We start from the raw sequence: 14,834 nt of genomic DNA on the forward strand, positions 1-14,834 counted from the left end.
CTCTCAAGGCTGATTTGTCTGTTGCTAACTATCCTTGCCCCCGTCGCCAAGTGCTTGCTCATGGTGGTACTGTTGAGTCTCTGTAAATAATGTTAAAAGGAGTTCGGTCTAGACCTGCTCTATTTGAGAATCTATCTGAGATAACTTCTGTTATGAATTGGCGCTATACAAATAAAATTGAATTGAATTGAATTGAATTAAATAACACAATATACCATGACCAACATACTATACATTCAACAATAGTTTTACAAGTCGCTGAAGTGTTCCCATTAGTACAAACAAAGGTGTTACTGCTATTATTACTCAGCTCCTGATTTTCATAATTCTTAAGTAAGCCATCATAAAAGCGATAAGGTCAATGGGCACATTTCTGTCGGCACTGTCGCCTTAACCGTGACAGCTCCGGCTGATGAGGGAGCGTCAAGAGGCTGATCAGAGCTCTAGCAGCCTCCCTTTGCGTGGCCTGCCCTCCATTAACATTTTATTCTGCCATGCACTATTGTGATAAGCCCACGTCTTCTCAAGCTAGGGTGAAAGAGGCCGACAGCTCATTTGCAGCAAAAATGGCAAACGCCTGTTAATGTGTGTGCATTAGTGAAACGGAGAGAGCAAACAGGTGAACCAGGTGTAGCTGTGTATGTGTTACCTGTCATGTGAAATGTAAATGCCAAATTTCTTTTGAAAACCTTTGCTGAAGATGCAGATGCTTGCTATGTAATGGATGTGTTATACATTAATAGCAAATAGTAGTGAAAGGCTTTTGAAACTTCATTCATACACTGGTCTATGCTTTGGAATACCCTGCAAATGCAGGTTGAAGTGAGCTATTATTTTGATATTTCTACTCAAAATCTTTTCTCTGTGGCTGGTCACACATTCATCAGACTTTCCATTTACTCCAAGCTTTGGGAGTGTGAATACTTGACCATTGTCTGCTGTCCTCATAGCAGCAGTGGAGATCTATATTTTTCTGTCGTTTGCCAGCAAGACACCAAGCTCACCAGGGTTCAGCAGTGGTTGACATTTCTCCTGTCACGCCATCCAGTTTGGCCCAAAACGAGGCTGAGCAGACAGCCCCCTCCAGCCGCCCCCCTGCCGAAACTTACCACCACGGTCCACAGCTGGAGAGCCTCACTGGCAGGCTTGGCACTGTGTTATATCTTTATAGAGGACTGGGCTCCTCAATGTGAAAGTATCTCCTGCTGATTGCCATGTTAAGTCTTTGTCTTAAACTTAATACCCCACACTGCGCTGCTATTAGGCTGTCTCTAAATCTTTATTTGGAATATTATGAAATTTCTTATTTTCCTGAAATATAATGTCACAAAGCAGGAAAAGTATTACAAGGTTTTACATATACGAGATGTAGAACATTAATATGACAGCAAATAACAATATTTGCTATGTAAAGATATTGTGGAACAATGCCATCCTGAGCAGAGAATGATGTCACGCTCCCTCTGTGTTTGTGCTTAATTTATACAGCTGGTACGGCCACCCATGCATAGTAGTGCATGAGAGTCCCGCCAAGAGACACTGCTGGCTTTGAGGAGAGCGACTAAAAAAGTCGCTCATATTCATATACATTGAAAAAGACTAACAAAGACAGTTTTGATTAGTTTTATTTTATTTCTGTCCACTTTGAACGATCTTACAAAGTTACAATGATCTGCAAGCTAAAATGACCGTTTGTGTCAATATACCAATGTAGCAATAAATAGTCTGTTTCTTGCTAAACAAAAATGATGTGACTTTCCATGATGTTGTCAGACAGTAAGAACATATCTGACAGGCCCACTGGTCCCCAAAGATTATGTTGACGCTATTGCAGCCCTTTTCACACCTAACCTGTAAATTAAGGGTTTATTGCTGATTATTGGAAAGACTGTGGAAAGACTAATAGAAACAGTTTTGGTAAGTTTTATATTGATCCTGTCCGGTGTGTTTAATGATTACCTTGGACGTAAAATTACTGGTGTTGGACTGTCTGATTTTAGCACTTAGCTTGCCAGCTACAGACCTCTAAAACACGGGGTTAAAAATGCACCCAGCATGAATAAATATAGCACCGATGCACTACTGGGTTAACTTAGCCAGCGCATGCTATATTGACCATGCTTGGTCAATTTAGTTTTTCGTGTGTGTGTGCAGACAAGCACAGATTTATTTTACTGTGCCACTTTCTGTTGTGACTGGGCTTCAAGAATGGAAATTGTAATGAATAATGAATGCAATCACTCTACAGGAGCCATAAATTGATTTGCTCAACAAGCTTTTTTACTTGATACAATTACATATAGGTCATTCATGAAACATAATAAGACATTGTTTTGTAAAGAATTAAATCATGTAACAAGGTAACATGTAATTATGTTAACGCTTAATCACTGTGACTGGCATGTATGACTGTTCTGTTTCACCATCACTGAGGCTGAAAGCTGCATTATCAAAAGGAAATAGCTTTTTTTCTCACATGTGAATCATCAGTCTGAATCTCTAATGAATCTGTGATGATATTGAATACCAATGAAAAACTTGTCTAGAATAAAGCTGAGTGTATTCCAACTGAAGAGCTTTGAAAGTCGGATCACTGTGTCTAAGCCTGGTAATTGATTTTCTGTCTGCTATCTCCAAAGTCCTCTCTCTACCTCTGTCCCTAATATCTGTCTCTCTCTTATTCCTTCTCTCTTTGTCTGCTTATTCTCACCTCACTCAGCCATCCAGGAGGCCTGTCCTCATTAATCAGGCGTGTAGGCAGCATGAAGAACAAGGTTATGTTAATGTTCTCTGTCAGGAGCCTGCTGTACCGCGCTCATGCTTGCTTGCGTGCTTACTCGTCTTTCTACCTGCTAGCCTCCCTGCCTGGCTGTCTGCCGCTCCTCCTGTCTGCCAGTCTGCCTGTAGGTGGCCATGCCCCAGCAGGGTTTAATGAGCCTTAAAGGACAGAGGTTTTGACATGGAGCTTTGCTGTCTATTTACGACAGACCTGAAAACACAAATGCAGCCCTGGCTTGGTTGCTCGCACTCTCTGCAAAGAGCTATGGTATGGTTTTAACCTTGGGCTTGTCATTTTGCTAATCACAAGTGATGGATTTATCCAACTGACGATCTTTAATGTGTCACATGTAATCAATAAAATTATGAGGTGAGGACTGCCATTTATGAGGTGCTTAAGTGAAGATGGAATGGATGAAGTTACGGAGGATCAATGTATACAGTCTCGCCCCTCCAATAGAAGCCAACATGAACCCAGAATAACTCACCTCACCCCTCAGGCCCCACTGGAGCCACTGAGAGGAATGGATGGGTGAGGTAAGTGTAAGCTGCTCTGGGCATGAAGACTCAGGTGGAGTGCAGAGAGTAAACCTGAGAGTTCCCTTCCCAGCTGTCAAGCCGGATCACTAGTGATGTTAGATTCGCGAACGACTTGTTCTTTTTGAATGACTCTTACAGGGAAACGAGTTAACTCGATTTGCAAGTCAAGTGTTTCTGTACAGTGCATGCACAGCTGTAAACCACAAAGCTGTTTAGTTTGTAGCGTATACAAGAGTAGAGTATACAATATGGACTTATCCTCGGACCTTAATGCTGAGCTGTGTTCACAGCTCCCTGGGGAGAAGGGTTTCTTTAGTCGCAACAGGAAATATTGAACCTAAGAGAGTATTAACAGGTGCCTGTTAAGTGAGTGGTTTTCAAAAAGGTTAAGTGAGTGGTTTTCTAGCTCTCATGCTGATGCATTGTTTGACAATAGCAGGTGTACAAGCCCGGAAATGGGGTTTCTCAATGAGTGGTTTTCCATGCAGTTATAAATTGACTTCCGCCCTTAAATTATGAAAACTAGGTTGGAAAAAATAGATGGAGACTCTGTCCTGTTTGGATTGTTTGTCTAATAAGCAAAAAAAAAAACAACAACATATCAATAGGACAATCTAACCATATGAAAGTAAAATAAAAAGAAGACCCTGAATAAGCTGTCAATCATCTCCACATGCTGCACAGGTGCACTACCTGCACTGACTTCTAACCACTGCATGTCTCCTTCAGATCAGCTTTATTTGCATAAGAGAGAAAGAGATAAACCTATGATGCTGAAAAAATATATTGTAATGATTCAGGAGATGTTCTGAACATTAACAAATATTACATTGTGGATAAACATGAAAGAACAATTTGTTTGAATCCAGAACAAATTGAACAGGTCCATTGAACTGAAATGTTGCTTCAGGCTCCATCCTCCTCTTTCTCTCTAGTGACTCATAAGGCTTATAGTGAATTTGTTCTGATTCATTCCTAAAGCACGAATTCTGTCCTCAGCGAAAAGACAAAATTTCTGTGCTTTATTAAAAAGAGATACATACATACAATATTATATATATGTGTATAGGTATACATACGAGTTTTCATTGGTTGGTACAAAGAATCTGACACAACAAAATCTTACATAATTTATGTTAATTTTAGAATTCATGTCTTTTAAAGATTCCCTCCAAGTATGAAGACCTAATACAAATAGTCTGCATGGAACAATAATGATGTGTTTTTTCCACATTTAAAATCCTTAAAAAAGGCATCTACTCCCTCTACCTCCAGATTCCTGCTGGACATAAGATGTCTCCTAGTTCACTGTAAAGTCCAGTCTCAGTGTATGTGCACTGGTGGCTTCAAGTTTCTTCATCACAGTTGTATAAATTGCATACTGGACCAGGGTTGACTTCCAGATTATGTTATGAATGTATAAACTTCTTTAGTCCCAAACTCTGCACATACATCATTCTGCACAGGAGGAGGAATTACTCACATTACTTATTAAACTGTTTGTGTTTCCATCTGTCGGCATCATACTGGTTTTCTATAGCATAGGTTTTCACTAGTAACAAATCCTTTTGAAATCTGGTTTGTTTTAATAAATAACCCACATGTGTTAGTATCATTATTTTATTCCACATTGTTGATTGTGGACATTGTCCAAGAACCACATAAAGTGAATCAAGTGTACTGTTTGACCTGCGATAATCAACATCTGCTTCTATGTTCAATTTCCACATCTAAAATGTGTTTTAACATGTGAAATTGTTGTTAAAATATTCAAAATCCCATAAGAGGAGTCCCACAAACCGTAACATGTGAAATTGTTTTCTGTGATAACAGATTGTCTCACAGGCGATAAATTCCCTTCTTATAAGAGAAAACCTGAAATGGCTTACTGAAACCACACAGTTAAAGAACGCAGAAGAGGGTCATTGCTAATGCTGCATTGCCCTCTATTCAAGTTGACAATAAAGCTGACCTGGTTTATTAAGTGTAGCTTTAATGTGGCTGTGTGGTTTCCACATTTCTTCTAAAAGCCCTGATTACTATGGCACAAAGTAACTTCCTTGTCATAAAAGCCAATTAGGTGGTGTTGCCTCCCAGCACTCCCTCCTGATGCTGAAAAAGAGCCAGTGAAGTACAGTTGACAGGCAACTCCTCTGGGAAGCTGTAACAGGGAGAGAATCAGCGATGCAGAGGCTGAATCCTTAAATTGAAAGGATTGCGGTTTCGCTAGTCTGGAAAGCTCTTAATCATTTGAATGAAGCTCGGTAAAAAGGCGTGAATGCTTCATTTATTAAACAGAGAACTTTCTCCCAAACGCTGTCAATGTTTTGCAACAAGATATTAATCAGACAAAAGATCGGCACACTGTACTAATAGCAGACAAAATCACCATCGCAAAGCAGAACAGGCAAAAAGTCTTTCAATCAATCAGTTTAATAGAATACGTCACTTTTGTAGCTCAGATGAGTCTTAAAATAAACTCAGTGGTGGCAAGGTTTATAGATAGGCAGTATGAGGAAGGCTGGATTCAAAATGCTGTAGAGAGATTTAAGAATGTCAGCCAAAGTGAATGTTTTAAAAAAGGGAACAACTGATTCTTCTCTCTGCATTATACAATACTATCCTTTGGGAAAGGAATTTCAATGGATTGTCCAGCAACACTGGCATATTTTTAGATCTGATCCTAATCTTAAGTCTGTCTTTAAAGATCCCCAACCCAGCAACTAGTCGGCCTTCCAACAGAGCGGCCTGCTTATTTCTTATCGGCCATTCCAGATGGCCATTCCAAGTATACACAGTGTGCACTATGTAATGTCACTTTCAAATATCACTCATCACTCCGTGCCCGGTGGAATCAAGGTGTCAGACAATCTTTTGGATGTCCATATCCTTTGTCCTTGAAGCAAGATATTAACATAAAATGAAAGATGGTAAATCACAAAGTGCAGCGATGACAACATGAGAACATGAACTGATTTAATCATCCATAACCTTCCTTATTTCACCTTGAAGAAATCATCTGGGTTCTCTTGAGAAGTATGGAATCAAAATCCAAGTCTGGTAATAAAGGATAATGCCAGATTAAAAAAATAGTAATTAATTAAGAAAATATTAGCAGATTAAGTTGTATGAACTGAAAAAATCATACTATTTCCCAGCCAACCAATAGCTGTATTGCTCCAGGGAGTGGCAATGTCGGTCCGAAGACCGGAAAATAAACTATTCGGATGGATAATTTAGTACAGACATTCATGGTTCTGAGACAAAGTATCTTAACTACTCTTGTTATCCTGTGACTTTTCCTCAAGCACCACCATGAGGTTGACATTTGTGGTTTTGAATGACCTAGTCAATGTCTTGATGGATGGATTACCAATAAACCTGGTAGAGACATTCATGTAACCCGGGATTTATTGTAATCACGTTGTGAAGTTTTAGCTGTAGTTTGTGTTAGCAACACGCTAAACTAGGATGGATGAACAATGTAAACATTATACCTGCAAGGTATAATGCAAGGGAAAAATTACATTGTCATTGTGTATATAGTACGCTGACATAAGCATGGAGCTCAAAGCACTGCTCTGCTCTGCATGCCATCCAGTGACCTCGTGTAATAGCCCCTCCCACCTTCAACCTGAGCAGAGGTCTAATCAACCAAGTTAAATGAAGATGTCTGTTTAAAGTATTTGTAACTGATTCTGTGTATTTTGCAGAAACTGAATGTACTGTTTATTGGTTTAGTTATGATTGTTGAAATACTTTCTTATTAAATGTTTATTAAAAATTGATGAATAGGGCACTCCTGTCCAGTCCTGTGAGGTTGTTGAACTTGCTGACTACTGTGTGTTTCAGAATCTTGTCTTGCTCACATGCTCACAGAGATGGGGAACTAATGCCTGCCTGCAGTTCTTCACAAAAATATACTAGTGAACTCGGTGTTGTCCCCAGGCGTTGCCTTGGTGAAGAGTATCATTATATAAATTACCTTTTGAATTAGCAAAATGATGAAAAAGAAAACACAAAAGTTGCTTGCGCCAGCTCACAGTGAAGCATTGTGATTAGGAAAATCAAGTCTGAAGCCTCACACTCATGTGACCTTTCTTCATGCTCCTCCTTGGATAATTATCACTTTGATGTAATTGAAAAAAGGTCATTTACGCAAAATGAAATGGCAGTGCCATATTCAGTCATTTTAATAAGGCAATGCAGAACATGAGTCTGTATTCAGCCCAATCTGAATACATAAATGTCATTCAAAAAATTGGCTACAATTATTTTAATGTCACAAAGAAAAAAAGTTGCATAACATGTGATGTCGTTATTTAGCTGATTATAAGTAAAGCGTCTTTCATGAGACCCAGTACAATAGATGTAACTGTGTTAGATGTTATGTCTGCTGTTTACAAAATGGCCAGAAAGACCTTACTACTATAAGGCTGTCTATGCAAGATCAAAAAAATATTCCCATTTTATCATCAAATTAAGAAGAGCACGTCATCATTTCAAACTCAGTTCTCCCAATTAAAAGTCTGGGTACGCTTGGTGACAGATAATAATGAATATACCTCAAATACAGTGTGAGCCAATTCTGCATTAAGAGGAAGACCGAAATATTCACCTCCACTCTCACAATACATTAAGAAGTTTAGCACTCCACAAGAACACACGTTTGACATATTGCACTATAAAGTTGATCTGGCAAACTTGTTAGAAAACAGTTGCCTATTTCTGAATCGTGCAGAAACGAAGCAAATTCTTGCCAAAATGAGAAAAATTCATTTTCTTTACACATAGTAATTTTTGCCATGTTTATATAAAAATATTTATCAGTACAACTTTAGGACTTTAATGATGTCTTTACATAATTTTGGGGTATTTAAGTCTGTCAAAACTTTAAAAATCTCAAATAGTTATCACTTGTTGTGAGTTAGAACAGCCAAACTCATAATGTCGATGTTGCTGGGCTGAGATCATAATCACTTGAAATTCTCTGCATAAATTAACAGTACATGCAATGACACAAATTACAGTTGGTGATTTATGAGCAAACCCATTTAGACAGGTTAGTTCTCCACTCAGCTGAAATTACTACCCACAGCAATTACAGAAGCTGAGTGGGGTTATCTGTAGCAAGGCTCACAAATCAACGACTATTTTTCATGTCTCCTTATCTTTTCACTGCAGTCTAAGAAGACAAGCTCTTGTCCACAGAAGCAGGGAATCCCTGTACAACCTCCAGTGTGCCTGAGCCAACTCTTCCATTTTACAAGGTAATCGATCTTAGTCAAGGCAAACAGCTTGAAATTGAATTTCCTGAATGGACTGTGCAATACATTATTAAAGCATTTTCAGTCAAAGGTCATGTTCCAATTTTCACTCAAGTAAGTTTCTGGCCTGGAATTCCCCTTAGTTACAGAGAAGGTCAAACTAAATCTAATGTCAGTGTTAAGTAAGTTTGGTCTTACTCAACTCTGTGTGTTTCTTTACATTAGCTTTTATCTATTTCGTTGCTTAATCTTGCTTCAGGTGTACTATAGAGATAACTACTATGACAACACCAACACTAGGGGAGAGTTAAATAATCATATACACTTCACATAAAATGACACTGCAGGAACAGAGACTAGTAGTGTTGGCCTGTGAGAGCTGTACAGCAGTTCCTTGAGGCAATACACTCTGATTCAAGTGAGCCATCAGACAAACACGTTTGTCGATACTATTTGTTTTACTGTGGATGCAACGCCACCCGCCTGACATCCATGCAATTATCTGTCAATTCAGTGTATGGTTGGAAGGCATCCCAAGGAATTCTGTCAGGTTTGGTCTGTGATGGAGGGGATTCAGCGCGTTCAGACCTGAGCCTGACTCCACTCTCTGACCTTTTTGATTTGTTTTTTTGACAACAAAATAACTAACCCACAGGCTGGAGCAGATTCCTGAGACAACAGTAACTTTGCCAGATGAGTGTTAGTGTCAGTGTTGTGGTCATGTACACATTTAAGGTTTTGACGATGCTATAGCCTTGTGAAAGTACTGTAATGGAACAGATCATTCCTATTTGTAGCAGGTCAGCTCGACAGAAATGAAAGGTCACAATAAACACATGTTTTTTGTAAGACTGAGAAAGGTAACTGGAGTAGTTTATAAACAGTTCGGATAGAAAATCAGATTCTGAAGATAATTGTTAATGGATTAGAATGACCATTGAATTTGCCTGTAAGAGGCAACAGAATCGACTCTTACTGTGTGTTCAGACAGAACACCTGGCAAACTTGAGAGGCAGAGGCATTTCATACAAAAACACACACAGAAAGTGAAAACACCCTAAATAAAGCCAGTGTTTGGTTTGTCCGTTCTGTGCTACTGGAGAAACATGGCGTTTTAACATTACAGCCTCCATGGAAGGCGACCGGCAGCGTCCGTAGACATAAAGGGCTAATTCAAAGGTCAACGAAAACATAAAGATTCTTATATTCAATGGATGATACACTACTGAACACATACCTATGCATATTATATTCAATTTGTGCCAATAGAGCCTCCTAAATGTTACGCCCTGGACCTTTTGGCCCTCCCATCCCCCTACTCCCTTAATTATTTTTCACATTTAATTAATTTAGTTAACTGTTTTCTCCACACCATCAAAGAAAAATGGTGGATTAATGCTGAGTCCTTTGTAGATCTGGGTATTATTTCTATATAATAATGTATAAGTGTCAAGCAACAAAAGTGAATCAGATATTTCCTCATCTAATTCAGGAATCTTTTCTAAATGAAAGAAAATGGGTTGGAACATGTTTTTATTAAGTATTATCTAAAATGGCAGTTTGCCAAACAACTAATCCCATGTATCTGAAGCGCAAGAATTATTAACTTTTCTGATAAGATATTTCAAATCTGAAATACCTTCTTAAAACTGTTTGTGTATTCAGTATAAAAATCTTGCTGCAAGGTCTGAAGTGGTTTCACCCAGCTGGGAACCCTAAAAAATAAAAACAGAAACAAAAAAACTGTTGTCAAAATTAGCCATGAAAGTGAGATGTCCTTTTGTTCCACATACTTAAAAATAAATGAAGAGAACTCAGTTTAGAGTTATGATAACAGCAGAAGAGGAGTGAGTCAGTACACTACAAATAAAGCTTTCTCTCCGAGTCCTTGGTTATTGTTGTCGGGTGTTATGTCAGCATGCACAAATATGGTTTATTGAGCCTGGTATATGGCATTGAATCTAATAGAGGGAGACTCTATAAAGGTCTGACCAAGGTAATGTTCATCTGGCTGTTATTGGTTGACTAAATGAAAGAGGCTCTCCACTACTCACCTGCTCCTTTCTCTTTTTTTCCATCAGCTAGCGCTATTGTGTGAGGCCTTCTCTTATGCGAAGGTGAGCCTTCAAATAGTCACTGCTCTGCTGTAGGTAGCTCTTCTCAGCCATTAGCAATGATGTGCCCAAACCGCAGCTGTTTGGCATTTTGTGATCAGGATGCATGTTTATTTTGAACTGACTTCATTCGAGGGGTGATTATAAGACTCTTCCCTTCCATCAGTCTATCTGTCAACTGTTCTGCTATCTTCCCCTCATAAATGAAAATTCATGACTGCAATCACAAACAGTTTAATTTTCCACCTGGTTGATTTTATGGGGAAATATTGTTTGAAACCTAGTCTGGATTTTGTGGCTACCATCCTCTCATCAAGATGATAGCATGCTTTGCAGGTTAACATGCTGTCATTATGAAGTGGTTTGATTTTGAACTTTTGAATTCCTTTCTGCTTTTCATTTTTCTCATCCTCATCAGGGTCACTGAGGTGGAGACACCAGTGGATGCCACTGAACTGGCTGGTACTCGGAAATTGTAAGGTGGCAGTTTCCTTCATCTTTTGTAGGGCACTTCACCAGTCCACAGAAAATAATAATGGCCAAAAGTGTGAAAAACCCATCCTTTGTTACAGGTTTCCATCAGATTTGTTTTCTGTTGCCTTCAGTTTCTGTGCGGGGAGTGTGTATAACTGTGAGGTTGAGAAACTGCTTGAAAAATTGGATGCGTGACCACCTTGATTCTCTGCCGATAGTGGGGCCACTTGGTTGACGAGGGAGAAACCTGTGTGAGTGAGGCTGCATGTCAGGGTCATCCATCTCAAGCCACTTTACATTCTCCTCCACTTCCTCTTCACCTCTCCTCTGTGTAGTCAGGGTCTGTGCTGTGCTGACGTTGAGCTGGATGGGGTTGACTGTGACAGTTTTTCTTTTAGAATGAGTTGGTGTCACTACTTAATAATACTTCTATTCACCAATTTGTTGCTGTATGCAAATATGAAACAATGAGACAATACAGTAGAAATACAGTAGTAGTATAATGACATCATGCAAAATACTCAACACATACGCTGATTTTCTTTTGTTTATCAGCTGGGTGGAATTTGTAGGGAAAGCTCAAAAGTTATTTGTCACGTAATCTGTAAGCTTAAAATCTGGTTTACAAGATGGGTGTGACAAGCCTTAACCCACCCCTAACTCTAAAGAGATTACTGTCCAGCAGTCAAATAAAAACAGAACAAATCCAAGTCTTCAGCACACGGCCAATGACCACACAACACTTAGCCAGATGCTAACATTGTACCATATTGAAAACAGGCATCATTGTGTTAGCCAAAGTCAAAAATTTCATCTAAATGCTGCAAGACCCGACCTACAAGAGGTCATTGTGACTTTGGACTTTGGAGTGTGTTTTAGCTGCTCTTGTGCAACATACATAAGAAATAAAAGGAAATCAGTGTTATTTTTGCAAAGACAAGGACTTCCTGAAACCTGCAATACCACATTTTTGTATCTGTAATGACGTGGGGGCAAACCGAAAGAAGAGAAGGGGAGCGGCTGCAGACTTGGAAGTCCTTGGGGAGTTGAAAAGATTAATGTGTCACATTTTAGGGACTGTATAAAGATTACTGGCTTGGGCAGAGGGGCTTAATCTATTATTTTAGCAAAAAGCAAGGCCCTCCCCTGCATTAATAATATTTTCTTTAGACACATCTCTTATTTTAGTGCTATGTTTATGGCAAACACAAGACAATTCTACAAACATTATTTTACAAAGTACTTTTAAACAACAGTTCCTGTTCCAGTTATAGTCCTAGTATGCAAATCTTTTGTTGTCAGTGTTTGTAGACAATGGGAGGGAGACAATGAGCTAGAGAAGGAGGTTGGCAGGAATTTGATCAGGAGTGGATATTTGGCTTGTTCCATGAAAAGCCTGAGGGTCATCTGTCATTTAGCCCCTGAATACAGGAAACTGCTTTGAGAAAGCGATCGATTACCCTTTAAAGAATTTAGACTGGATGTACACCTCATTGTTAAGCAAGAAGTCATCACCAAGCTGTATGATCCATCAAAAGTTATTAGCCACATTCAAACCTACTGTCCTTGTGAATAAAGTCTCAAGGATATAAGTAAAAAGTTAAACAAATGGTCATCTATATTCCTGAAATGAGCAGTGTGAAACCAGAGGTTCTGTCTAGAAGGGACAGCTAGCTGTTGTTGCTCAGCAACATTTCCTTCATCTGTCAAAAGGAGAATGGCAGGGCCAAGGTCAACAAGGCTCCTAGCTGCTCACCCTGTCAGCAATATGACGGAAAGTGAGCTGGAAATGAAATGTGCTGTGTTGTACACACACACACCTGACACTGCTCCCATCAAATCAATACGAAATGTACACAGCTCTCTTCTGTTAGAGCTGTTTTATTTTTGTGATTCTTATCTATGTTTTTCTTGAAAGCAAGATACTTACTCGGCTGCAAATATTTGAATGATCTGATAATGTCTCAGTGTTGCATTTACACTTCTGTAATTATGCTTCTATCTCATTTATAATAGTGCCTGCACTGTTGTTGAATGACATTAATATTCATTGCTTGAATAAAAGGTTAGACCCATTCTATTATCAACAGTTTCCTTAGTTTCTTCATACCTACACCAGGATGGACATTTTTAATACAAATCCCTGACTCTGTCAACATACAGCAAACACAGGCTGCCAGCCACAATCACAAGCAAATACCCACAAATCATTGTGTTCATAAGGAACAGGTCTGTGGTGTTTGAGAGCATCCTCGCAGATAGGAGCTAAATGACCTGAAGCTCAATACACATCCATATATCACTTTTCACATGTGAGGGACAGAATCTGGAGCACCAGCTGAGGAAACACACAGGCCATCCTTGTCCTCAAGTAGTTCCTGTTAGAGAAAGAAAGCACTGTTAAGGCCCAAGTATGCTTGCCGATTGAGACCTGTCGCGCGACATTGTGACGTCAAAATGATGTAGATCTAGCTGGCGCGCCAGGATTTTGGCCCGCTCAAGGTCGCGCACCACTCTTTTTTTTCAGCTGAGCGCGCCAAACCGGAAACAGGAAGCTTTCCGAGCAAGTGCGCCTCTACAGGCATCTGTACGATCCTTCAATGAAGGAACACAGAGATTCCAACATTCATGGAGAGAAAAAAAGAGGTCACCATTGTTTACCTTTTTCTTTTCTAGTGCGTAGAAATAGCAAAGTCGGTAGCCTTTTCTCAGTTGCAATACCTCTGTTCAGGAGAAGACTGCAACTAGTGTCGCGACCACCACGTTGCAAGTGAAATAGTACAGCACTCCCGTGACGCAATTGTCGCGCGACAGGTCAGGAACGGCGAGTCTACATGACGCTTAAAACTTTCATACAGAGCAGCCAATCAGAATCCATCCTGCAGTATCAACACAAGAACATAAACAATATTTCCTAACAAGAGGTTCAGAGCTGCCTGCAGTGACCTGTCCAGGTGAACCTGGCCCTTCCCCGATGCATGCTGGGATACATCCAGCCTGCTCATACGTACTGTAGAAAAATAAGATATATACTTTATTAATCTCCTACTGGGGAAATTCTTCTTTTCACTCTTTTTTATTCTCACACACACACACACACACACACACACACACACTTCATGCATTTGTGGACATGCAACAGGGAGACAGATGGTGGAGTGATGGGCTCGCCACAGAGCAGTTTCTTGGTGTTAGGTTGCCTTGCTCAAGGTAATTGCAGTAGTTTTTGAATCAGAGTTTGTAGTATTTGCAGTAGTTTTTGCAGTAGTAGTATGAGCAGCCCCTCCCCCTCTCTGTGTGTATAAATATGAGTGATTGAAGGAGGAGCTGCAGCTCTTCTGCTGTGTCTCTCTCATTGAACAGAAAATCTCTCCGACAGCAGCATGCTGCCACCGTGAGTACCACTCTGTACTGCTATTTATCACTGCATTACTACTGCATTATACTGTATACATGTTAATGAATTTAACCATTACTGTCTGAAACATTGTCTTTAACTTCACTGCAGGAATACAACAGTACTGCAATACTCTGTACTACTGCAGTAATACAACAGTACTACAAAACTCTGTACTACTGCAGTAATAGAGTACTGCAATATACTGTAGTAATAGTTATCAGTATTGATTATTTCTGAATCTTACTTCTTTGTATTAAATAG

This window comes from Morone saxatilis, unplaced genomic scaffold, assembly GCF_004916995.1.
Source record: "Morone saxatilis isolate NCDOM2014 unplaced genomic scaffold, NCSU_SB_2.0 Contig24, whole genome shotgun sequence".
In the NCBI taxonomy this organism is placed as follows: Eukaryota; Metazoa; Chordata; class Actinopteri; family Moronidae; genus Morone; species Morone saxatilis.